The sequence below is a fragment of the Hemibagrus wyckioides genome, linkage group LG28 (genome assembly GCF_019097595.1).
Source record: "Hemibagrus wyckioides isolate EC202008001 linkage group LG28, SWU_Hwy_1.0, whole genome shotgun sequence".
Classification (NCBI taxonomy): Eukaryota; Metazoa; Chordata; class Actinopteri; order Siluriformes; family Bagridae; genus Hemibagrus; species Hemibagrus wyckioides.
In genome coordinates, this window is record NC_080737.1 from 2,890,144 (window position 1) to 2,917,467 (window position 27,324).

The 27,324-nt window shown below is 44.8% G+C and overlaps 1 pseudogene; it reads left to right on the forward strand.

Moving 5' to 3' along the window:
• Positions 1–865: 865 nt before the first annotated feature.
• LOC131348657 (uncharacterized) lies at positions 866–7,587 on the forward strand (annotated as a pseudogene).
• Positions 7,588–27,324: the final 19,737 nt, after the last annotated feature.

Sequence of the window (27,324 nt, forward strand, 5' to 3'; positions counted from 1 at the left end):
CCTATTTTTCTTTTTGGAACTTTAGGTTCTTTTTGACACCATTATCTTTGAATTTACAACTTCTCGAATACCATTATAATTAAACTTTCTTGAATTATTATATTAAAAATGTGGGTGTCTCCGCCCCCACCAGTGGGATTTTCTTCAGCCTCACTCTCTCAGGTGCCTCATTCATCCTCAGCAGATAGCATGGGTAAGTTCTCGGTTCTTCAGGGGCCTACACCCATCTTCTACTCTTTTTTCATTATACTTTACACTTCACCGCTTTCTGGTTTATCTGTTTTCTTCTACATATGTGATCTAGATATTTCACCTGGTACCACCATCGCAGTTCAGCACGCGCTGCGCTTACTTCATGATGAGATCATTGCCTCTCAAGGTACCAGTGGGGCAAAGATGGGCCATGATGATCTAGGGTGCATCTCTGACATTGATTGGTCCAAATTTGGGAAGCCTGGTACCGCTGAGAAAGCCTGCCAGACTGACATCATCGATACAGCTGCTCATTCTCTAAAGCCCTTGCAGACTACATGCAAGGCCCATGACTGAGCTACATGTCGCGTTAAACCCTATATTGTTCTTAAACTCAAACGATCTAATGAATAAATTTTACCTGAGAACTCAATCATGCTGTCCCCTGGTTATTTCACACAACATCAAATACACGCTCCATACATATATACTTCAAGTACAAAATTATCTCCCACAGGTGGTAGGCCAAAGAGTGATACCAGGACAGCTGAGGGGCGAGAAAGGCAAGGTCCTTCTGTCCTTGAGTCAGGCAGCACAAGGAGTAGTTCCTGGTCCACCACCTGAAGGAACCAGTCGCGACAGGTTTCTGGAATGGCCGGTTGGAACTTGCTCAATGGTGGATTTGAAAATTAGAGGTGTGTTTGTGTCATGTTTGCTCGACACTGGTAGTCAGGTTACTATCACCGAAGGGTTCTTCCGAGAGCATTTATTTAGGAATGGCGGTGATGTGATGTCCACTTCTGGTTGGTTAAAGATCACAGCAGCCAATGGTTTAGATATTCCCTATTTGGGTTACATTGAGCTGGATGTGGAGGTTATGGGGATGACTTTGCCTGAGTATGGGTTGTTGATTGTTAAAGAAACCCCTAGTTCATCATCTTTGGCTGCGCTCATTGGAATGAACATTATCAGTAAGTGCCAACAGATCGTGCATGCTGAATTTGACACGAGGCTTGCCCAGTCGGTCGAGTTGATAGAACGAGTTTCATTCGCCTGTGTCGCCGGTAAGACTCCTACTCATGTGCTGGCATGGTTGTCAGCTACTGTTCTGGTCAAGGGGATAGACCATGGTAAAAAAGATGACTCTGCATGGTTGGTAGAGCCAGTAAGCACCCCCTTACCAGGCGATTTAGTTGTTGTGCCTACCTTGGTCACATCTGAGTTGCCTGTGTTTAACTGTGTTTTTAAGAGTGCTTAACCTGTCTCAGGAAGACCTTTGGCTGCAGCCCAGGGCCCGTGTGGGCATGTGCTCCCTGGTAGATGATAATGGTGCGGGTTCATCCTGTGAAGTGAAGTTCCAGCAAATCTCTGCCGATACTGTGGGTGTAGGTCAGGGCTCTGAATCTCACACCCAATCGGTCTTGGATCACATCGTCATGGGAGGCACGCCGGAAGAGCAAGTTCAGTTAAAAGCAGTGTTGGGCAAGTATTCAGCTGTGTTTGCCTCAGGTGATGATGATCTGGTCTATATGGAAAGAGTTCAGCACGAGATTCATTTGACCGACGATGTACCGGTGAATCAGCCATACAGATGCATTCCACCAAATCAGTACCAGGAGATAAGAAAGCACATCACAAAGTTGCTAAAGAAGGGAGTCATCCAAGTGTAAGTGCTTACGCCTTGTCTGTGGTATTGGTGCACAAAACTGATGGGTCTTTACATCTGTGCGTAGATTATAGGAAGCTTAATACTAAGATGAGGCGTGATGCATTTCCGCTACCCAGGATTGATGAGAGCTTCGATGCCCTCAGGGGAGCAAAGTTTTTCTCGACGGTGGACTTGGCCTCTGGGTATCATCAGATAGCGGTGAGTGACAGGGACAGAGCCAAGACAGCCTTCACAACACCTTTTGGTTTATTTGAGTACCGGAGGATGCCGTTTGGGGTCTGCAATGGACCATCGACGTTTCAGCAACTCATGCAGGCTGTCATGAGTGATCTGATCTTCCAGGTGTTGATAGTATATTTGGGTGACATCTTACTGTTTTCACAAACATTTGAAGAACACCTGGAAAGATTATAAATGGTGCTGAAATGGTTGGCAGATATTGGCTTGAAGGTGAAGCTAGAGAACTGTCATTTCCTCCAAGACTGTGTGTTTCCTGGGCCATCAGGTGTCAGCGCAGGGGATTTCTCCTGACCCGGATAAGGTTGCTGTGGTTAGCGATTGGAAGAAACAGTGAAGGATCTGAGGTTGTTTTTGGGTTTCTGTAGCTATTATAGAAAGTTTATCATGGGCTTCTGAAAGATAGCTGGACCTTTACATGACCTGGTGAAGGTATTTAGAAGGTTCTGGGATGAGAAAAGGAGACCGAACCACTCAGAAAGGAAGTCTGTGTCCAAGCCGGAAAAGTGTCTTCTGAAGCAGTGGAGCTTTATCAAAGAACATAATGGACTGCTGTACCGAGTAGTAGATCTTCCCTCCCTTCTGGTGAGAACCGCTGGCAGTTGTTGTTACCTGTGTGTCTGAGGGAACAAGTGCTGCAGAGTGTGCATAATGATATGGGGCACCAGGGTGCTGAGAGGACTATGGGGTTGTTAAAGCAGTGATGTTTCTGGTCTGGCATGCATGAGGATGTGGAAGAGTGGGTGAGAAAGTGTCAATGGTGCATTCTTATGAAGATGCTCAGCCCAGAATCCGGGCCCCTGTGAGAGCATTTTTGGCTTCCAGGCCTTTAGAAGTGATCGTGGTGGACTTTACTGTCTTAGAGCCTGCTTCTGATGGGCATGAAAACGTTCTTGTTGTTACTGACGTTTTTACAAAGTTTACACAGGCATTTCCTACAAAAGACCAGAAGGCCGACACTACAGCCAAGATCTTGCTGAGGGAGTGGTTTATGAAATACGGCGTCCCTGAGAGGTTGCACTCCGATCACGGGTGAAATTTCGAGAGTGAGGTGATAGCCGAGTTGTGCAGACTCTATGGGGTAAAAAAGACGCATACAACACCTTATAGGCCGCAAGGTAATGCCCAATGTGAATGGTATAACCGAATGCTTCACACCCTGCTGCGCACATTACCGCCAGAACGGAAACGGCGTTGGCCTGAGTTAGTTCATGCGTACAATGTGACTCCACACGCTACTACAGGGTTTTCCCCTTATTACCTCCTTTTTGGATTGCAGCCACATCTGTCCATTGATGCTTTGTTGGGGGGTAGGGAAATCTCTGAGGGGAAGGATTGGTTATCTGTACATCAAGAGAGGCTGTGGTACGCTCATGAGAAAGCTAGGGAGTTCTCAGAGGAGAAAGCACTGGACAGGGTAACTCGTTAACAAGATGGTGCTGGTGAGGTCAGCTGCCGTCACGACTGCTCCTACCACTTTTTCTTTGTTTTTGTCTTTTAAATTAAGTTTCAGTACAGACATACTGGCTAATTCTTCAACATGGAGTACATTTGTTACAATAGAGATACTCTTATTTCTATTGGTGTACAATGTATTCACAATTCGACGTTTTTGACCCCGGATCCAAGCTGGCCGAGTGAGATCCTGAGGGAGAACAAAGGACGCGAGCCGGCTTCAGGAACAGGCTGAGAGCCCATGCACACCACACACCTCTGCCTATCATCCTGCTCGCCAACGTCCAGTCACTGGAGAACAAGCTAGACGACCTCAGGGCCAGGGTAAAGTTCCAGAGAGACATTCGGGACTGCAATCTCCTCTGCTTCACCAAGACATGGCTGAACCCAGCGGTGCCAGACCACGCCATCCAGCTGGCCGAGTTCTTCTCGGTTCACCGCATGGACAGAACACTGGACTCGGGGAAGTCGAGAGGAGGCGGCGTGTGTTTAATGGTGAACAGCAGCTGGTGCGACAGCGCGAGCATTGTTCCTCTCACACGCTCCTGCACACCCAACCTGGAACTACTGACCATCAAATGTCGTCCTTTTTATCTTCCTTGGGAGTTTACATTGGTCATAGTCAGCGCCGTTTATATTCCGCCTCAGGCGGACACGGACACTGCTTTATGCGAGCTGCATGAAGCACTCATACAACAACAGACTCAACACCGGGATGCTGTGCTTATTGTGGCGGGGGACTTTGACAGCGCCAACCTCAAACGCACAGCGCCGAACTTTTACCAGCACATCAGCTGCCCCACCAGGGGTGAAAGGACACTGGACCACTGCTACACTACAGTCAGAGACAGCTACAAGGCACAATCTCGCCCACCGTTTGGGAAATCCGACCACGCCGCCATCTTCCTCATGCCAAAATATAAACAAAAGCTCAAGCAGGAAGTTCTGGCTCAGAGGGAGGTCTTACGCTGGACGGACCAATCGGTGGCCACTCTACAGGACGCTCTGGAGGACACAGACTGGGATATGTTCCAGCGCAGCTCTGATGATGTCAACATGTTTACGGAAGCGGTTGTGGGATTCATCGGGAAACTAGCGGATGACACAGTTCACAAGACTATCATCAGAACGTTTCCTAATCAGAAGCCGTGGGTGGATAAATCCGTCCACGATGCTCTGAGATCCTGCTCCGCTGCGTACAACACGGGACTTGCCAGCGGTAACATGGAGGAATATAAAGCTGCATCCTACAGCGTGCGCAGAGTGGTGAAAGAGGCGAAGCGGCGCTATGGACAGAAACTAGAGTCACAATTTCAACAGAGTGGCTCTAGGAGTCTGTGGCAGGGACTAAGAACTATGATGGACTACAAAACACCATCTTCCAGATTGGTGAATGCGGACGCTTCTCTGGCAGACGAGCTAAACACCTTTTATGCTCGCTTCGATGCTGCAGCTCAGAGCGCTAACGGCATTAGCGGTGCTAACAGCGCTATAGGCAGCACACATGAGGAGCAGGCTGGAGAGGACAGCGCATTCATCATCTCGGAGCACGACGTGAGAAAGGCATTCAGGAGAGTGAATACCAGGAAGGCAGCAGGACCAGATGGCACCATGGGTCGGGTCCTGAAGGCCTGTGCTGACCAGCTTGCTCCTGTGTTCACTGAGATCTTCAACCTCTCCCTGGAACAGTCTACAATCCCGACGTGCTTCAAACGGTCCACCATTGTTCCTGTCCCCAAGAAACCCCAGCCAGCCTGCCTGAACGACTACCGCCCAGTGGCCCTGACCTCAGTGGTGATGAAGTGCTTCGAAAGACTCATCAGAGACTTCATCACTTCTTCCCTACCTGACACCTTGGACCCGCTACAGTTCGTGTACCGTCCCAACCGGTCTACTAAGGACGCCATCGCACACCTCCATCATGCAACCCTGAGCCATCTGGACAGCAGAAGGGGGAATTATGTCAAAATGCTGTTTGTTGACTACAGTTCAGCGTTTAACACCATAATTCCCTCCATACTCACCACTAAGTTGGAGATCCTGGGACTCAGCCCGTCCCTGTGTCGATGGATCTCCAACTTCCTGCGAGACAGACCTCAGGCAGTACGGGTGGGCAACCATGTCTCACCCTCACTCACCCTCAGCACTGGAGCCCTCCAGGGTGGTGTTCTGAGCCCCCTGCTGTACTCACTGTACACTTTTGGCTGTGTGGCCACTTCCAGCTCCACCAACATTGTGAAGTTTGCGGACGATACTGTGGTAGTGGGCCTGATCTCCAATAACGATGAGACGGCCTACCTAGAGGAGATTAAAAACCTGGAGACATGGTGCCAGGTCAACAATCTCCTCCTGAACATCAGCAAGACTAAGGAGCTGATAGTGGACTTCAGCACAAAGCAGGAGAGGAATTACCAGCCCCTCACTATCAACGGGACGCTGGTGGAAAGAGTGGACAGTTTACATCACACAGGACCTGACATGGTCCTGCCACGTTAACACCCCGGTGAAGACGGCCCGGCAGCGTCTTTATCATCTCAGATGCCTGAACGACTTTAAACTGCCCTCAAAGGTGCTAAAGACATTCTACACCTGCACCATTGAGAGCTTCCTGATGGGAAGTATCACAGCCTGGTTTGGGAACAGCACCAAACAGGACAGGCAAGCTCTCCAGAGGGTGGTGCGATCAGCCGAGCGTACCATACGCACCGAGCTTCCTGACCTGGACACCATATACAGCAAGCGGTGCTGGACCAGGGCCAGGAAGATAATGAAGGACCTCAGCCATCCCAACAATGGACTCTTCTCTCTGTTGCGGTCAGGGAAACGTTTTTCGTTCCTTGAAGGCAAACACAGAGAGAATGAGGAGAAGCATCTTCCCGCAGGCCATTCGGGCCCTCAACCAGAACACCTAGAGTCTGGACTTTCTGGACATACTCCCACAAGACATGACATTCTACCTCAGCTGATTGTTGCACATGCAATAATTGCACTACTTTGTACTCTGCACTATTCTGTACACACAATACACTTTCACTGTACATCTTTCCTGTACATCTTTGTGTGCACACTGCACTGTCACTTTACTCTCTGTTAAATTGGACATTTATACTTGCCTATAGACATCTACATATATATTTTTATATTATCTACATATGCACACTGTACATACTGTATTCTTTTGCGACACCATTTCAAAGTTAACCATTGTACTGTATTATATTAGTGTATTATATTTTTGTTTTATATTTGTTTTTTATATTTCGTTTTTATAAAGCAATTTTATATTTGTATACATATATATTATACTACTATTTTTTTGTTAATATTTTTATTATATTATTTTTATTTTATTTTTCATATTTATATTCACTGCTATTGATACTACATATATATATATATATATATATATATATATATATATATATATATATATATATATATATATATATATATATATATATTATACATATATATCTATATATCTATATCTATATATATATATATATATATATACCTAGACATACAGTATATTTGCATATGCATATCTGATCTGACACTGACTTTCCACAATGTCCACACTTTAAATTTTAAATTTTTCTCTTTTTTTTTACTCTTTCTTTTTGTGTAAGACAGTCATAAAAAGCATTTCACTACATGTCGTACTGTGTATGGTTTCATATGTGACCAATAAAATTTGAATTTGAATTCGTCTCAATGAAAGGGCATTCTGTCCCCAGGTTAGTGTGGGTGAGTTGGTGTATCTGTGTCACCGGCCTCCAGGCAGAAATAAGATTCAAGATGCCTGGAGCCCTGTCGCTTATCGGGTAATTGATATAATTGGCACGACTTACACTGTGGAACCCCTAGAAGGTGCGACATCCAAAAGAGTTCACCGATCTGAGTTATGCCCAGGTGCCATGCCCACTCCTAGGCCTAGGGGTGTGGACAAGTCTCTGCCAGATGCCCAGTCTGTCGCCATAGATGAGAATGAGACTTTTGAGCCATGTTTGGTAGTAGTGGAGGAGGTGGTATAACCGATGGTGAGAGGTGTTACAGACACTCCAATTAATGCAGAGTGTCCAGGTACTTTGGAGCTGGGAGGTGACAGCACTGAGGGTAACCTGGTGCTGGGTACAGGGGACACTGGTAGAGACACTGCAGAATCTGGTGGTGAGGGTCTTAACACTAAGGTTGCAGATGAGTGTTCTCAGCCTCAGGGGTCTTGTGAAACGTGTCCTAGGGTTCAAAGAGAAGTACCAGTTCTAGCTGTGCGCAGGAGCAAGCGAGCAACTGCGGGTGTTCACGTGAACCCCTTCCATGCCCCCAGGGCCGCATGTCTTTCAGTAAGCACTGATATGATGTCTCAAGTGTTAACCAGTACTGGTACTGCATTGTTTGAGAAAGCCCTACAGGGTATCATGAATACTGATTTTGTAACTGAGTAGGTCATCTAGGGCGTTGACTTGTTGCAGGGGAGAATGTAACTGGGTGGTACATAGGAGGAGTTTATTGCTTCTTTTGCATGGTGAAATTCCCTACTTCAGTTATTTGTTGTTTAAAATTTATGAAATAATAAACGGTGTATACCTGTATTTTGGAATACCTGGGAGAGACACGCATGCGCTCTAGTTTTCAGACATGTTGCGTGACATGCAGTGAACAATGGAGAGGAGTTGTGCGCTCTCTGTGGAATCGTGTTATATTTGAGACCATCCAGCATGTACTGCTTGATGCTGTGGAAATTCAGCTTTTGTAAAGTGAACGCGGGATGTAATGTAGGAGTTCATGGTTATTGTTCCCACTGCCATATTGTATAGTGTAATACCACATTGTTTTGCATAGTAATTTTGTTGTAAACCATACAATATAGAGCTGGGAAAAGTTTAGCTGTAGCAGCTCTGCACACAGTTACTTTCTTTATCTGAAATCCAAAGTTTGCTGTATTTAGTTATTTTTCTGCTCTTTTACCTGTACCTAAGTGAAATCTGTGAGCCTGCACTGTTTCTTGTACCTTTTTGAGAGAATGGTGCCAGGACAAATTCTTTTGAACATAATAATTGAATAAACTACAAAATAAGTGAAACCGCTCCTTCCGCCCGGTCACACATTTTGGTACCGGGAGTGGGGTAGTTTATTCAGGCTGATACGGTTGGGACGAGCAGTTTGGTTTGGTTAGGCAATACGGCAGTGGTGAATGTTTTGCAGAGGCGGAGGATGTCCCAAGCAGAGCTGGTGTGAAGGATTGCGGGTACGGAGGACGTGGCCAGCGTGGGACTGATCGGGTACTGAAAAGACTGGAAAGGTTGGACGAGTTTGCACCAAGGACAATTGTCGTGGAATGAGTTGTTTATTCTGAGTTATTTTTATTTTGATCTACTTGTGTGAGAAATGTCAAACTCTGATGAACTGCCTGCAGTGGGGGCACACACCCCTGTTGCTGAAGCTGTGGGTAATGATGGCATAGAGCAAATGAGGAATCAAATTGAAGAGTTAAGGGATTGGAGGAATGACACTGGCAAATAGGGCCGTAGGTGGAGGTAGTTCAACTCGCTCTTACATTTATGTCCCTCATGAACATCAGGTTCAGCCTGACGTTCACCGGGGAGTTTAACAAAGATGGGAGGTCTATAGAGGAGTTTATTGAGGAGACAGAAAGGGTTCTACGGGCCAGAGACCAGACACAAGAAGAGGAAGTGAACTTTATTATTTCACTTTTGAGGGGATCTGCACTAGAAGAGGTACGTTTATGTGTGGGAAACCAGTCCAGACAGGCCAGTGATTTGTTTACTTTTTTGTGTGAAGCATTTAGTGAACGGCGTAGTGGGACTCAGTTGTTGCAGATGTTTTATAATCGCAAACAATTGGAGGGGGAAGATCTTCGAAATTACTCTCATGCTCTTTCTCGTCTATTAAGCTTTATCACAAAACAGTCCCCAGGCAGCTTGGCAAATGAGCAGGGGCTTTTGCGTGATCAATTTGTGGAGGGTGTGTAAGATGATCAGAGAAAAGCCCCATTTGACCCTTCTTGAGATTCGTAATGAAGCCCTTCTTTGGTCTGTGGAAGAGAGCAGACCGACTAGAGTAGTAAATAGTCGACCTGTCCATTCAGAAGTACTGGGTGAAACCAAAGATAATTCTGGTTCTGGAACTCACACATCTACGGTGTTGAATGATATTTTGCAGGTAATTTCCCGGCAGGACAAGCGAATAAGTGAGCAAGAGCAAACTATTTCAGAGCTTACTAAGGCTGTCAAAGAGTTGACTGCACAACGGTTAGCATCAGTTCCACAGCAGTCCTCATCAAAGTCTCCTCCTAGGTTTACAGAAGAGGGAGAACCTATCTGTTTCAGATGCAATGAGGCTGGGCATGTCGCCAGGTGCTGCACTTTTAGATGGGGTATGTGGAATAAAAATTCTGTTCTACTCACTACAAAATTCTGACTCCAGTTCCACACTGACCTGACAGCTCAGTCTGAGTGAGACTCTATCTAATTAAGACTCTTAACTAAATAAGCCAAATCAAGCAGACTAGATGAATGCAGATAAGAGATTTTATTTGCAGTCAGCGCTGATACAAGAATTGAGATGCTCACGCATGAATGTCCCAACAGCCTCTAAATGGGGAACTCCAATCACAGCCTTTATATACATTTTCCTTATCTCTCCAAATGTAACACGTGACTGGTTCTTTGCTGAGACAATCCCACCTATTTTTCTTTTTGGAACTTTAGGTTCTTTTTGACACCATTATCTTTGAATTTACAACTTCTCGAATACCATTATAATTAAACTTTCTTGAATTATTATATTAAAAATGTGGGTGTCTCCGCCCCCACCAGTGGGATTTTCTTCAGCCTCACTCTCTCAGGTGCCTCATTCATCCTCAGCAGATAGCATGGGTAAGTTCTCGGTTCTTCAGGGGCCTACACCCATCTTCTACTCTTTTTTCATTATACTTTACACTTCACCGCTTTCTGGTTTATCTGTTTTCTTCTACATATGTGATCTAGATATTTCACCTGGTACCACCATCGCAGTTCAGCACGCGCTGCGCTTACTTCATGATGAGATCATTGCCTCTCAAGGTACCAGTGGGGCAAAGATGGGCCATGATGATCTAGGGTGCATCTCTGACATTGATTGGTCCAAATTTGGGAAGCCTGGTACCGCTGAGAAAGCCTGCCAGACTGACATCATCGATACAGCTGCTCATTCTCTAAAGCCCTTGCAGACTACATGCAAGGCCCATGACTGAGCTACATGTCGCGTTAAACCCTATATTGTTCTTAAACTCAAACGATCTAATGAATAAATTTTACCTGAGAACTCAATCATGCTGTCCCCTGGTTATTTCACACAACATCAAATACACGCTCCATACATATATACTTCAAGTACAAAATTATCTCCCACAGGTGGTAGGCCAAAGAGTGATACCAGGACAGCTGAGGGGCGAGAAAGGCAAGGTCCTTCTGTCCTTGAGTCAGGCAGCACAAGGAGTAGTTCCTGGTCCACCACCTGAAGGAACCAGTCGCGACAGGTTTCTGGAATGGCCGGTTGGAACTTGCTCAATGGTGGATTTGAAAATTAGAGGTGTGTTTGTGTCATGTTTGCTCGACACTGGTAGTCAGGTTACTATCACCGAAGGGTTCTTCCGAGAGCATTTATTTAGGAATGGCGGTGATGTGATGTCCACTTCTGGTTGGTTAAAGATCACAGCAGCCAATGGTTTAGATATTCCCTATTTGGGTTACATTGAGCTGGATGTGGAGGTTATGGGGATGACTTTGCCTGAGTATGGGTTGTTGATTGTTAAAGAAACCCCTAGTTCATCATCTTTGGCTGCGCTCATTGGAATGAACATTATCAGTAAGTGCCAACAGATCGTGCATGCTGAATTTGACACGAGGCTTGCCCAGTCGGTCGAGTTGATAGAACGAGTTTCATTCGCCTGTGTCGCCGGTAAGACTCCTACTCATGTGCTGGCATGGTTGTCAGCTACTGTTCTGGTCAAGGGGATAGACCATGGTAAAAAAGATGACTCTGCATGGTTGGTAGAGCCAGTAAGCACCCCCTTACCAGGCGATTTAGTTGTTGTGCCTACCTTGGTCACATCTGAGTTGCCTGTGTTTAACTGTGTTTTTAAGAGTGCTTAACCTGTCTCAGGAAGACCTTTGGCTGCAGCCCAGGGCCCGTGTGGGCATGTGCTCCCTGGTAGATGATAATGGTGCGGGTTCATCCTGTGAAGTGAAGTTCCAGCAAATCTCTGCCGATACTGTGGGTGTAGGTCAGGGCTCTGAATCTCACACCCAATCGGTCTTGGATCACATCGTCATGGGAGGCACGCCGGAAGAGCAAGTTCAGTTAAAAGCAGTGTTGGGCAAGTATTCAGCTGTGTTTGCCTCAGGTGATGATGATCTGGTCTATATGGAAAGAGTTCAGCACGAGATTCATTTGACCGACGATGTACCGGTGAATCAGCCATACAGATGCATTCCACCAAATCAGTACCAGGAGATAAGAAAGCACATCACAAAGTTGCTAAAGAAGGGAGTCATCCAAGTGTAAGTGCTTACGCCTTGTCTGTGGTATTGGTGCACAAAACTGATGGGTCTTTACATCTGTGCGTAGATTATAGGAAGCTTAATACTAAGATGAGGCGTGATGCATTTCCGCTACCCAGGATTGATGAGAGCTTCGATGCCCTCAGGGGAGCAAAGTTTTTCTCGACGGTGGACTTGGCCTCTGGGTATCATCAGATAGCGGTGAGTGACAGGGACAGAGCCAAGACAGCCTTCACAACACCTTTTGGTTTATTTGAGTACCGGAGGATGCCGTTTGGGGTCTGCAATGGACCATCGACGTTTCAGCAACTCATGCAGGCTGTCATGAGTGATCTGATCTTCCAGGTGTTGATAGTATATTTGGGTGACATCTTACTGTTTTCACAAACATTTGAAGAACACCTGGAAAGATTATAAATGGTGCTGAAATGGTTGGCAGATATTGGCTTGAAGGTGAAGCTAGAGAACTGTCATTTCCTCCAAGACTGTGTGTTTCCTGGGCCATCAGGTGTCAGCGCAGGGGATTTCTCCTGACCCGGATAAGGTTGCTGTGGTTAGCGATTGGAAGAAACAGTGAAGGATCTGAGGTTGTTTTTGGGTTTCTGTAGCTATTATAGAAAGTTTATCATGGGCTTCTGAAAGATAGCTGGACCTTTACATGACCTGGTGAAGGTATTTAGAAGGTTCTGGGATGAGAAAAGGAGACCGAACCACTCAGAAAGGAAGTCTGTGTCCAAGCCGGAAAAGTGTCTTCTGAAGCAGTGGAGCTTTATCAAAGAACATAATGGACTGCTGTACCGAGTAGTAGATCTTCCCTCCCTTCTGGTGAGAACCGCTGGCAGTTGTTGTTACCTGTGTGTCTGAGGGAACAAGTGCTGCAGAGTGTGCATAATGATATGGGGCACCAGGGTGCTGAGAGGACTATGGGGTTGTTAAAGCAGTGATGTTTCTGGTCTGGCATGCATGAGGATGTGGAAGAGTGGGTGAGAAAGTGTCAATGGTGCATTCTTATGAAGATGCTCAGCCCAGAATCCGGGCCCCTGTGAGAGCATTTTTGGCTTCCAGGCCTTTAGAAGTGATCGTGGTGGACTTTACTGTCTTAGAGCCTGCTTCTGATGGGCATGAAAACGTTCTTGTTGTTACTGACGTTTTTACAAAGTTTACACAGGCATTTCCTACAAAAGACCAGAAGGCCGACACTACAGCCAAGATCTTGCTGAGGGAGTGGTTTATGAAATACGGCGTCCCTGAGAGGTTGCACTCCGATCACGGGTGAAATTTCGAGAGTGAGGTGATAGCCGAGTTGTGCAGACTCTATGGGGTAAAAAAGACGCATACAACACCTTATAGGCCGCAAGGTAATGCCCAATGTGAATGGTATAACCGAATGCTTCACACCCTGCTGCGCACATTACCGCCAGAACGGAAACGGCGTTGGCCTGAGTTAGTTCATGCGTACAATGTGACTCCACACGCTACTACAGGGTTTTCCCCTTATTACCTCCTTTTTGGATTGCAGCCACATCTGTCCATTGATGCTTTGTTGGGGGGTAGGGAAATCTCTGAGGGGAAGGATTGGTTATCTGTACATCAAGAGAGGCTGTGGTACGCTCATGAGAAAGCTAGGGAGTTCTCAGAGGAGAAAGCACTGGACAGGGTAACTCGTTAACAAGATGGTGCTGGTGAGGTCAGCTGCCGTCACGACTGCTCCTACCACTTTTTCTTTGTTTTTGTCTTTTAAATTAAGTTTCAGTACAGACATACTGGCTAATTCTTCAACATGGAGTACATTTGTTACAATAGAGATACTCTTATTTCTATTGGTGTACAATGTATTCACAATTCGACGTTTTTGACCCCGGATCCAAGCTGGCCGGAGGTGAGATCCTGAGGGAGAACAAAGGACGCGAGCCGGCTTCAGGAACAGGCTGAGAGCCCATGCACACCACACACCTCTGCCTATCATCCTGCTCGCCAACGTCCAGTCACTGGAGAACAAGCTAGAGCGACCTCAGGGCCAGGGTAAAGTTCCAGAGAGACATTCGGGACTGCAATCTCCTCTGCTTCACCAAGACATGGCTGAACCCAGCGGTGCCAGACCACGCCATCCAGCTGGCCGAGTTCTTCTCGGTTCACCGCATGGACAGAACACTGGACTCGGGGAAGTCGAGAGGAGGCGGCGTGTGTTTAATGGTGAACAGCAGCTGGTGCGACAGCGCGAGCATTGTTCCTCTCACACGCTCCTGCACACCCAACCTGGAACTACTGACCATCAAATGTCGTCCTTTTTATCTTCCTTGGGAGTTTACATTGGTCATAGTCAGCGCCGTTTATATTCCGCCTCAGGCGGACACGGACACTGCTTTATGCGAGCTGCATGAAGCACTCATACAACAACAGACTCAACACCGGGATGCTGTGCTTATTGTGGCGGGGGACTTTGACAGCGCCAACCTCAAACGCACAGCGCCGAACTTTTACCAGCACATCAGCTGCCCCACCAGGGGTGAAAGGACACTGGACCACTGCTACACTACAGTCAGAGACAGCTACAAGGCACAATCTCGCCCACCGTTTGGGAAATCCGACCACGCCGCCATCTTCCTCATGCCAAAATATAAACAAAAGCTCAAGCAGGAAGTTCTGGCTCAGAGGGAGGTCTTACGCTGGACGGACCAATCGGTGGCCACTCTACAGGACGCTCTGGAGGACACAGACTGGGATATGTTCCGGCGCAGCTCTGATGATGTCAACATGTTTACGGAAGCGGTTGTGGGATTCATCGGGAAACTAGCGGATGACACAGTTCACAAGACTATCATCAGAACGTTTCCTAATCCAGAAGCCGTGGGTGGATAAATCCGTCCACGATGCTCTGAGATCCTGCTCCGCTGCGTACAACACGGGACTTGCCAGCGGTAACATGGAGGAATATAAAGCTGCATCCTACAGCGTGCGCAGAAGTGGTGAAAGAGGCGAAGCGGCGCTATGGACAGAAACTAGAGTCACAATTTCAACAGAGTGGCTCTAGGAGTCTGTGGCAGGGACTAAGAACTATGATGGACTACAAAACACCATCTTCCAGATTGGTGAATGCGGACGCTTCTCTGGCAGACGAGCTAAACACCTTTTATGCTCGCTTCGATGCTGCAGCTCAGAGCGCTAACGGCATTAAGCGGTGCTAACAGCGCTATAGGCAGCACACATGAGGAGCAGGCTGGAGAGGACAGCGCATTCATCATCTCGGAGCACGACGTGAGAAAGGCATTCAGGAGAGTGAATACCAGGAAGGCAGCAGGACCAGATGGCACCATGGGTCGGGTCCTGAAGGCCTGTGCTGACCAGCTTGCTCCTGTGTTCACTGAGATCTTCAACCTCTCCCTGGAACAGTCTACAATCCCGACGTGCTTCAAAGCGGTCCACCATTGTTCCTCTCCCCACGAAACCCCAGCCAGCCTGCCTGAACGACTACCGCCCAGTGGCCCTGACCTCAGTGGTGATGAAGTGCTTCGAAAGACTCATCAGAGACTTCATCACTTCTTCCCTACCTGACACCTTGGACCCGCTACAGTTCGTGTACCGTCCCAACCGGTCTACTAAGGACGCCATCGCACACCTCCATCATGCAACCCTGAGCCATCTGGACAGCAGAAGGGGGAATTATGTCAAAATGCTGTTTGTTGACTACAGTTCAGCGTTTAACACCATAATTCCCTCCATACTCACCACTAAGTTGGAGATCCTGGGACTCAGCCCGTCCCTGTGTCGATGGATCTCCAACTTCCTGCGAGACAGACCTCAGGCAGTACGGGTGGGCAACCATGTCTCACCCTCACTCACCCTCAGCACTGGAGCCCTCCAGGGTGGTGTTCTGAGCCCCCTGCTGTCCTCCCTGTACACTTTTGGCTGTGTGGCCACTTCCAGCTCCACCAACATTGTGAAGTTTGCGGACGATACTGTGGTAGTGGGCCTGATCTCCAATAACAATGAGACGGCCTACCTAGAGGAGATTAAAAACCTGGAGACATGGTGCCAGGTCAACAATCTCCTCCTGAACATCAGCAAGACTAAGGAGCTGATAGTGGACTTCAGCACAAAGCAGGAGAGGAATTACCAGCCCCTCACTATCAGCAGGACGCTGGTGGAAAGAGTGGACAGTTTCCGGTACCTAGGTGTTTACATCACACAGGACCTGACATGGTCCTGCCACGTTAACACCCGGTGAAGACGGCCCGGCAGCGTCTTTATCATCTCAGATGCCTGAGCGACTTTAAACTGCCCTCAAAGGTGCTAAAGACATTCTACACCTGCACCATTGAGAGCTTCCTGATGGGAAGTATCACAGCCTGGTTTGGGAACAGCACCAAACAGGACAGGCAAGCTCTCCAGAGGGTGGTGCGATCAGCCGAGCGTACCATACGCACCGAGCTTCCTGACCTGGACACCATATACAGCAAGCGGTGCTGGACCAGGGCCAGGAAGATAATGAAGGACCTCAGCCATCCCAACAATGGACTCTTCTCTCTGTTGCGGTCAGGGAAGCGTTTTCGTTCCTTGAAGGCAAACACAGAGAGAATGAGGAGAAGCATCTTCCATGAGCCATTCGGGCCCTCAACCAGAACACCTAGAGTCTGGACTTTCTGGACATACTCCCACAAGACATGACATTCTACCTCAGCTGATTGTTGCACATGCAATAATTGCACTACTTTGTACTCTGCACTATTCTGTACACACAATACACTTTCACTGTACATCTTTCCTGTACATCTTTGTGTGCACACTGCACTGTCACTTTACTCTCTGTTAAATTGGACATTTATACTTGCCTATAGACATCTACATATATATTTTTATATTATCTACATATGCACACTGTACATACTGTATTCTTTTGCGACACCATTTCAAAGTTAACCATTGTACTGTATTATATTAGTGTATTATATTTTTGTTTTATATTTGTTTTTATATTTCGTTTTTATAAAGCAATTTTATATTTGTATACATATATATTATACTACTATTTTTTGTTAATATTTTTATTTTATTTTATTTTTCATATTTATTTCATATTTTACTGCTATTGATACTACATATATATATATATATATATATATATATATATATATATATATATATATATGTATATATATATATATTATACATATATATCTATATATCTATATCTATATATATATATATATATATATACCTAGACATACAGTATATTTGCATATGCATATCTGATCTGACACTGACTTTCCACAATGTCCACACTTTAAATTTTAAATTTTTCTCTTTTTTACTCTTTCTTTTGTGTAAGACAGTCATAAAAAGCATTTCACTACATGTCGTACTGTGTATGGTTTCATATGTGACCAATAAAATTTGAATTTGAATTCGTCTCAATGAAAGGGCATTCTGTCCCCAGGTTAGTGTGGGTGAGTTGGTGTATCTGTGTCACCGGCCTCCAGGCAGAAATAAGATTCAAGATGCCTGGAGCCCTGTAAACTATCGGGTAATTGATATAATTGTACGACTTACACTGTGGAACCCCTAGAAGGTGCGACATCCAAAAAGAGTTCACCGATCTGAGTTATGCCCAGGTGCCATGCCCACTCCTAGGCCTAGGGGTGTGGACAAGTCTCTGCCAGATGCCCAGTCTGTCGCCATAGATGAGAATGAGACTTTTGAGCCATGTTTGGTAGTAGTGGAGGAGGTGGTATAACCGATGGTGAGAGGTGTTACAGACACTCCAATTAATGCAGAGTGTCCAGGTACTTTGGAGCTGGGAGGTGACAGCACTGAGGGTAACCTGGTGCTGGGTACAGGGGACACTGGTAGAGACACTGCAGAATCTGGTGGTGAGGGTCTTAACACTAAGGTTGCAGATGAGTGTACTCAGCCTCAGGGGTCTTGTGAAAGCGTGTCCTAGGGTTCAAAGAGAAGTACCAGTTCTAGCTGTGCGCCAGGAGCAAGCGAGCAACTGCGGGTGTTCCACGTGAACCCCTTCCATGCCCCCAGGGCCGCATGTCTTTCAGTAAGCACTGATATGATGTCTCAAGTGTTAACCAGTACTGGTACTGCATTGTTTGAGAAAGCCCTACAGGGTATCATGAATACTGATTTTGTAACTGAGTAGGTCATCTAGGGCGTTGACTTGTTGCAGGGAGAATGTAACTGGGTGGTACATAGGAGGAGTTTATTGCTTCGTTTGCATGGTGAAATTCCCTACTTCACTGTTATTTGTTGTTTAAAATTCATGAAATAATAAGAAACGGTGTATACCTGTATTTTGGAATACCTGGGAGAGACGCGCATGCGCTCTAGTTTTCAGACATGTTGCGTGACATGCAGTGAGCAATGGAGAGGAGTTGTGCGCTCTCTGTGGAATCGTGTTATATTTGAGACCATCCAGCATGTACTGCTTGATGCTGCGGAAATTCAGCTTTTGTAAAGTGAACGCGGGATATAATGTAGGAGTTCATGGTTATTGTTCCCACTGCCATATGTGTAATACCATAGTAATTTTGTTGTAAACCATACAATATAGAGCTGGGAAAAGTTTAGCTGTAGCAGCTCTGCACACAGTTACTTTCTTTATCTGAAATCCAAAGTTTGCTGTATTTAGTTATTTTTCTGCTCTTTTACCTGTACCTAAGTGAAATCTGTGAGCCTGCACTGTTTCTTGTACCTTTTTGAGAGAATGGTGCCAGGACAAATTCTTTTGAACGTAATTGTATAAACTACAAAATAAGTGAAACCGCTCCATGTGTTCCTGGTGGTAAATCAAAATCCCCGGTCACATATAAATTAAAAAATCCTTAACAATGAGATGGGAATAAGTTGCATCAGGGAGTGTGCCGTAAAACTACATCAGAAACATGGTATCAGTGGAAATGAAGCCAAATTTCTGTATTCTCCAATAAAATACATTTATTTGAAAATTTTTGTTAAAACAACATTTTAATGACATGACATTTAAGTTTCATGACAGCATTCACTTCATTTGGGCTCCATGGTCTTTTCACAGTTCTCCGTGATTTGGCCACTGCAAAATAAATAAATAAATAATATAAATACAATAAATACAAATAAAATTTATAAACACAGACCACACACATATGCATGTTATACTTGGCTACTGAATGCATTCAAACACAGAAGCATCTACACTACGAAAGCAGTCTGATCTAAAGTATGTTTGATTACTTCTGGAAGTGGTGGAAAATGGACATGCACAAAACATGTATAACCCATTTACACCTGTATTTAATGTCATCCACTTCTGATGGGATTGACAAAAACGTAGCTAAATATTGAGTGTAAACGGAGGCTAAAAAGCAGAGGCATGACCAAACCACCACTTTTCCATCAAATGTGTAAAACTATGATGGTCCTCATAGGGAGAAACTGTCCTTACAGTTCATGTTAGCATCACGCCCATCCCCCGATACACAAGTGTTGAAGATGAATAAACAGAGAGGGCTACATGAGACATCACAACGTCTTTAAGACACTAGTCCAAGTAAAACAGTCTAGTGTGATGCTAAACCCTCTACATCTAACAGTATGTCAAGAAGGAAAATATGCTCACTTACCTTCTCTTTCCCTGAAGTGGAAGTATTAATACTGCATTCGGTCTCTCTCAGCGATGTCTCTTCACACAACAACTGTAAATGTAATAAGAAAAGGTATCACAATGTGGAAATAATGCTTGCCAATTGGCAAGTAATTCTAGTGCTCAGTGTGATGCACAAATACAAATAAATGAACAAACTCATGATACATGACTTACAAGCAAGTGGTAATTAAGAGAATAAAGGGTAATTAAAAGAATGAAAATAAAACTATGACGGTCCTCATAGGGAGAAACTGGAAATAATGTGGAAATAATGCCTGCCAAGTGGCTACAGCAGTTTTCAGCTCTGTTGTGTACATGGCAGAAATTAAACAAACATGCACGAATATTTTAAGTTTATTTTTCATAGTAATTTGCATAAATACACAAATAAATGCGTAACAAAATACAACATGGTTGACTTTCAATAATAAAGAAAATAAAAAAAATTAAGACATTACATACCCTTGAATGCCATGGCCTAGAGAAATCTCCATAGTTGTATTGTCATGTCCAGCACCCCAACCCTGTGCAGGGTTCGAACCCGGACTGCCATAGTGTTGCGTGCACGTGCCTGCGCGCCGTGGAGATAGAGACCCATACACAGGATTCAGTGATGTGCTGCTTTTATTACATAAAGACAAGACAGAGAGGGCAGCTAACTTAACACTAGACATTGCATGGTGTAAAACTAAACAAAAAGACAAAACCTGAACATGGAGAAACAAAACCTAAACATGGCAAAACTAAACCTGACATAACACCATGGCACAGTTAACAATCACAGACAAAGACATGAACACAAGGATCCCTATTTATAGGGAGAGACATTAGGAGCTAATGGGATACAGGTGACAAACCAGGAATGGGAACAATGGGAAGGGCGTAACACAAAAGACACAAAAGCAGGCTTCCAAGGTTCACCTGTCAGCACCCTCTCTGGGCCTGGCAGGGGAACTGTCCAGCTGTTCCTGACATAACACCCTCAGGCGCAGCTCCCAAGCCCACATTAAAAACTAGAGTGGCGCCCAGGAGTAGGCGGAAGACGAAGTTCATAATAGAGGGAGATGCAAGTCCTGATGTAGTTCATGAATGGAGTCTCACGGTGATACCCCAGGTCCCAGGGGTAAGTTGACATCCGGCCCTGGCAAGAGGCGGGAGGGAAGCGTCTTCCACCCGTGGTGTCAGCGGCGTCCTCCACAGAAACTCCATCGCAGAGCCGGCGTACCCGGCTGGCAAGGTGGTGGAACCACGCCTCCATAGGGTCTGATAAATAGGGGTGCCCCCCAAGACATGGGATCGGCGGCGTCCTCGACCTAGACAAAGATGGAGGCACCTCCCTGGGGAAACAGGGAGGAATCCGCGGATGTCCAGGAGCTCTAGCCAGCAGACTGCAAATCCTTACCAAAGACAGGAACTAGCTGGGAATCCCGCTGGGTCTCAGAGATGGTCTGTGATTCTGTTACATCCGGGGACCCCACCCCAGCGGGGTTCGAACCCAGCCTGCCATGGTGTTGCGTGCACGTGCCTGCATGCCGTGGAGATAGAGATCCATCACGCAGGATTCAGTGAAGCGCTGCTTTTATTACATAAAGACAAGACAGAGGGCAGCAAACTTAACACTAGACATTGCATGGTGTAAACTAAACAAAAGACAAAACCTGAACATGGAGAAACAAAACCTAAACATGGCAAAACTAAACCTGACATAACACCATGGCACAGTTAACAATCACAGACAAAGACATGAACACAAGGATCCCTATTTATAGGGAGAGACATTAGGGCTAATGGGATACAGGTGACAAACCAGGAATGGGAACAATGGGAAGGGCGTAACACAAAAGACACAAAAAGCAGGCTTCCAAGGTTCACCTGTCAGCACCCTCTCTGGGCCTGGCAGGGAACTGTCCAGCTGTTCCTGACATGTATGTAACCTCGTCATCTGGAAAGATATGTCATATATATATATATATATATATATATATATAAACCATATAAACTATATAAACATCCCACTCAACCCTTTGACATGCCATCATGATGATATCAAAAGCATTTATAAAAGTGTATGAATTGTTCATACAAACTATTTATAAACTAAATTAATTTACTCAAGCATTCATCACTATATTATGGTTCTAAATATGTCATTAAACATGCCTATGAACTACTTGAAAATTTCGTCTGTACCAAAAAATAAATTAATACAAATTATTCTAATTGACTCTGACGTGGCACATAAAATAAATGTGTTGGAGACACTAATGGAGTTGTGGATGATGCTAATGGAGTTCCTAATAGATATTAGCCTTATTAGCTGGGCATACACACAGTTTAAAGCTATCCAGCCTAAAAATCTGTCTGACTCACACCACCATAAAGATAAATAAAAAAATGTTCTTACCTTCAGCATGAGCAGATGACACTCTTCTGTCGTTATTACAGGTAAAACTTTGCTGCAATTAAGCTAATTTAGCTTAATTATTATTAATCTCTCCACCACACATCAAGTCCGCCGCGTTCTTTGACGGACATCAAAAGCAGCCAATCGCTGGCGAGGATTCTGCAGCTTGACCAGTGACCTCCGCGGAGTTCATAAGGTCGCTGACTTTGACTGACATCAAAAGCAGCCAATCACTGGCGAGGATTCCGCAGCTTCGACCAATGAAATGTCGCACTGACCGGCTGATAAGCTGAAGTAAGCGAATGCCCGATAGAGGCAGATTATACACTCTGAACATACACTGATACACGAAAAACGGGTGGGCGGAATTATTGAGACTTTTTCCCAAAAAGCAAGAGTAGTTCAGCGCATCTAAATAAGCCTTTCTCGTTGCTTTCGACTTATGAGGACATCAGCCATGTCCTTATAGTTACGGTGTGTCCTTATAGTGTCGGTATGTATTCAGGCTTTTTGTCCTCATAATCCGGCCACACCAACCCACACACACACACACACACACACACACACATAGCCTCCTAAGACCTGAGCTTACATTTTAGATTTCTTCTACCTATTTATGGTTAGGAGGAACCAATAAATATAAAAACCAGATATTATCTTTGAACATGAAACCCCTTATTTTTGTGTACAACAGGTTCCAGTTACAAAAGAATTAAATATTATGGTGCACACAACCAAAAATGTGATGTCCTCATATGAGGACGCCAGGTCTTAGGAGGATAGTGCAATTCCAGAGATCTTTATTTGTATCAGATAAGTCCCTCCAAATATTCGGTTTGTGTGTTTGGATTTGAGTAATGTGTGAGAGGGTGTAGTCTATACCTGAAGTTTTTCTGTTGTTGGTCTGTGTTTATTTATTATTTACATAGCTCAAACAACTTTGGAATGGAATCTGGGCACAGAAGGAAATGTTCTGCAGAACTGACTCTTGCCACTATGACAAAACAAACAAACAAGCAAAAAAACACCATGAAAGAGAGAGAGAGAGAGAAAGCATGTTTTTCCTTTTATATGTCACCTATCTATACCTACCAGATTACAGCAGACTATGTAAAAACTAGGGCTGGGCAACGATTAAAATTTTTAATCGCGATTAATCGCATAATTGTCATGTGTTAGCATGCGTTAACGCTCTCTCAACATCCCACCCTCCCGTCACCCATGGATTTAGTCTGTGTGTCTATTCAGAGCCGCTGAGTAATAAAATAATAATAAAAATAATAATAAAAACTGCGTTATAAAATAATATAAAATAAATATAAAATAATTGTCATGTTAATTAATTAATGAGTTAACACGATAATAACACGTTAACTTGCCCAGCCCTAGAAAAATCTTTTATTGTAATTTTAACCATATATAGCTGATACATAAAATAACATAACATATAGCTACAAAACAACACAGAACTAAGGACAGAAAGTAAGTTGTCCTAGCTACATAAAGTGCAACGTGTGCAACCTAGTGCCAAACAAGTGCAAGACAGAAGACAGTGCAAACAGATAATACAAAACAAACCAGTACAGGACACATACATAACATACAAAATAAAGACAGAATAACGCCCACCAGTATACACTCTTCAATGTATAAGCAGTGCAACGTGCAAAATAGGAGAACTGTAAACAAGAGGATTCTTGTAAATATAATACACTTTTTATAGCAGCAGTTGGTGGCTGCTTGTAATTCGTTAAAAACAGCATCAGCATCAATTGGATAAATGTTCAAATACAAGCACGTAAACAGTTATAATATAAGTGGAGTTATAGACATGTATGTGTTGAGTTTGGAACAGATCCAGTCTCACAGAGTTGAGTGTGTGTGTGTGTTCCTGGTACAGTTCATTTCTGGTTGTTGTGGAGCCTGATGGCTTGAAGGAAGAAACTGTTACAAAGTCTGGCTGTGAGGACCTGAATTCTTTGGTACCTCCAGATGGCAGGCATGTGAAGAGTGTGTGTGAGGTGTGTGGGGTCATCCACAATGCTGTTGGCTTTGCAGATGCAGCGTGTAGTGTAAATGTCTGTGATTGAGGGAGAGATACTCCAGTGATCTTTTTCAGCTGTCCTCACTATCCGCTGAAGGGTCTTAAGATCCGAGGCAGTGCAATTCATAAACCAGTCAGTGATGTAGCTGCTCAGGATGCTCTCGATGGTCCCTCTGTAGAACACAGTCAGGGTGGGGAGAGAGATGGCTTTCCTCAGCCTCCTCAGGAAGTAGAGGCGATGCTGGGCTTTCTTGTTGATGGAGCTGGTGTTGAGTGACCAGGTGAAGTTCTCTGCCAGATGAACACCAAGGAATTTGGTTCTCTTGACGAACTCCACAGAGGATCTGTCAATGGATCCTAAAGTCAACATTCATCTCTTTAGTCTTGTCGACCATCAGACACACTCCACCTCTCCTTGACTTCCTCAACTCCACTGTTCTGTCTTTGCAGTGAACCAAGAAAAACTCTCTGCCGACTGGAATGACATGGTCCTGGACAGCTGGGTTCAGCCATGTCTTGGTCAAGCAGAGGAGGTTGCAAGTCCTGAATGTCCCTCTGGAACTTAACCCTTGACCTGAAATGGTCAAGCCTGTTTTCCAGAGACTGGACGTTGGCTAAAGAATACTAGGTAAGGAAGCACAGTGTGCGCGTGCCCTCAACCTGTTCCCTGATACTGGTTCGTTTCCCTCATGGGTGCCAGCACGGGTCACTTTCTTTGTTATTCCTCAGTATCTCGCTCAGCTAGGATGTGTCCGGGTTTAAAAGCGGTGAAGCGGGAGTGGATTGTAGACCAATAGATATAAGAGTATCCCTGTCATATGTAATGATGACCATCTTGTGAAAAAGAAATCAGTAGAAATGACTATAGATCTGAAAAAATAAACAAAAAAACAAAACAAATTGTGGTAGGAGCAGTTATGATCGCAACCGACCTCACCGGCACCATCTTGGAATTGAGGTTGCAAAGTTTTTCAAGCACATCATCATGCAGGTTGGTTATTACATGATTTCCAAACTGTAATAGCATCTGGCAGCTGTATATATGAACAGCGTTGTCTTTGGTGTCCATGTACTTTATGAAGTTGGGATAAACACATGAACAGCACCATTTTGGATCCGGAGTGGGGCTGTGTGCTATTGCTGGGCCAACATCTTGGACCTGTGAGGGGTGTGTGGGGTCATCCATAAAGCTGTTGGTTTTGTGGATGCAGCGTATGGTGTAAATGTCTGTGATAGAGGGAAGAGAGACTCTGATCTTTTCAGCTTCTCACTATCCACTGTAGACAGTGCAATTCCCAAACCAGGCAGTGATGCAGCTGTTCAGGATGCTCTCGATGGTCCCTCTCTGTAGAACACGATCAGGATGGAGTGAGGGAGATGGGCTTTCCTCAGATGCTGAGGTGCTGCTGGGCTTTCTTACTGATGGAGCTGGTGTTAAGTGACCAGGTAAAGTTCTCCACCAGATGAACACCAAGGAATTTGGTGCTCTTGATGTTTTCCAGACAGGATCCTTCAATGAACAGTGAAGAGTGGCTACTCTGTGCTCTCCTAAAGTCAACAACCATCTCTTTAGTTTTGTCAGCGTTCAGAGACAGGTTGTTGGTTGTACATCAGGCTGTTACACCTCCTCTCTGTATGCTGGACTCGTTGTTCTTGCTAATGAGACCCACCACAGTCGTGTCATCGGCAAACTTGATGGTGTGGTTCAAGCTGTGCATTGCTGCACAGTCATGAGTCAGCATTCTTGCTGGTATATATGTTTCCTGGAAGGACCTCCTAGAATCTGTGGAGCAACACTTCTTAGTAAGCTACCAAATGAATTATTATATGTTAACAGATCTCCTGGATGAGGTTCCAACGGTAACGCTGGGGAGGTGTCACTTAAGATCGAATCAGATTGGCAGGAAGAGTCTCACCTGAACGCACCACTTTCATTAAGTTTGGTTTCCCGTTTGTCATCCCACAGGTATTCAGGTGAGAGCAACCTTGTTGTAAGATTCCTAAATGCAGATGATCTAGATGAAGTGATCTAGATGAAGTGACTAACAGCATAGGCACTATTTTCACCTGCACACTAGACACCTGCACCATGGTATAATAGCAGTGGCAGGCCATGCATTTCACACCTAGGCCTGCACTGGTGTCCTTCCTGAATTAATCCACCTCTATACCATCATTATGGCCTTACGGCAATAGATACTAAACAACAGTTAAATAGCAAAGAAAGAAAAAAAGAAATTAGGCTACAGTATTTCACATCTCACAAGGAATAGTCAATTTTATTACAGTCCATCTTGAAAATGCATTTGTAAGGATGTCTCAACCAAATCGATTTCTTCTCCTCTGTCAGCCATTGTGAGTTAAAATATATATACTTTATTTAGTTTGTGCGGCTCGCTGCCTCTGAGTACTCAATTATCTAATCAAAGGACAGGAAATTGCTGATGTAATCAAATGCCTGCTAGATAGCCTCAGTGACGCCAACTTGAAATCTGATTGGCTAGTGTAACAATTTCATTGCCACTTATTTTAAGCTATGGCGCCTGCACTACTGATTCTGAAGGCCTTAAGGCAGATTTCTTTCACCCCTGGCAACACATGATGTCAGCCGCTGGCTAAAATATGATTGGATAAATACTCTTATCATAAATATACACTACTGGAAGCAGCGCAACCGAGAGAAAAGCTATGAAATGTAGAGAAAAGACTACTGGGAATAATTTAATACACATTCATGGAAAAATATATTAAATATATTAAAATGCAAGTCAGTGATTCAGATCACTGCTGTTTAGGCCAGCAAAGAAGGCCTTGCTGGCCCTGACGGCCCACCATGCCCTCAAGAGAGCAACCCATAACCTCGAGTATAAGTGGAGAAAAACTAAATTAGAAGTTTTAAGAATTGCGTATAAAGACAGTATGTCCAGTTATGGACAGGCTCTAAAAGCTGCTAGGGCCGAGCATCTGAGCAAACTGATAGCAATAAACCAAAACAATCCCAGATTCTTATTTATCACAGTGGCTAAACTAACAAAACATCACATATCTGCAGAGAGTGCTCCATCACAGTTTAGTAGTGAGGACTTTATGAATTTCTTCACTGAAAAAATTAATAGAATGAGGAACAAAATA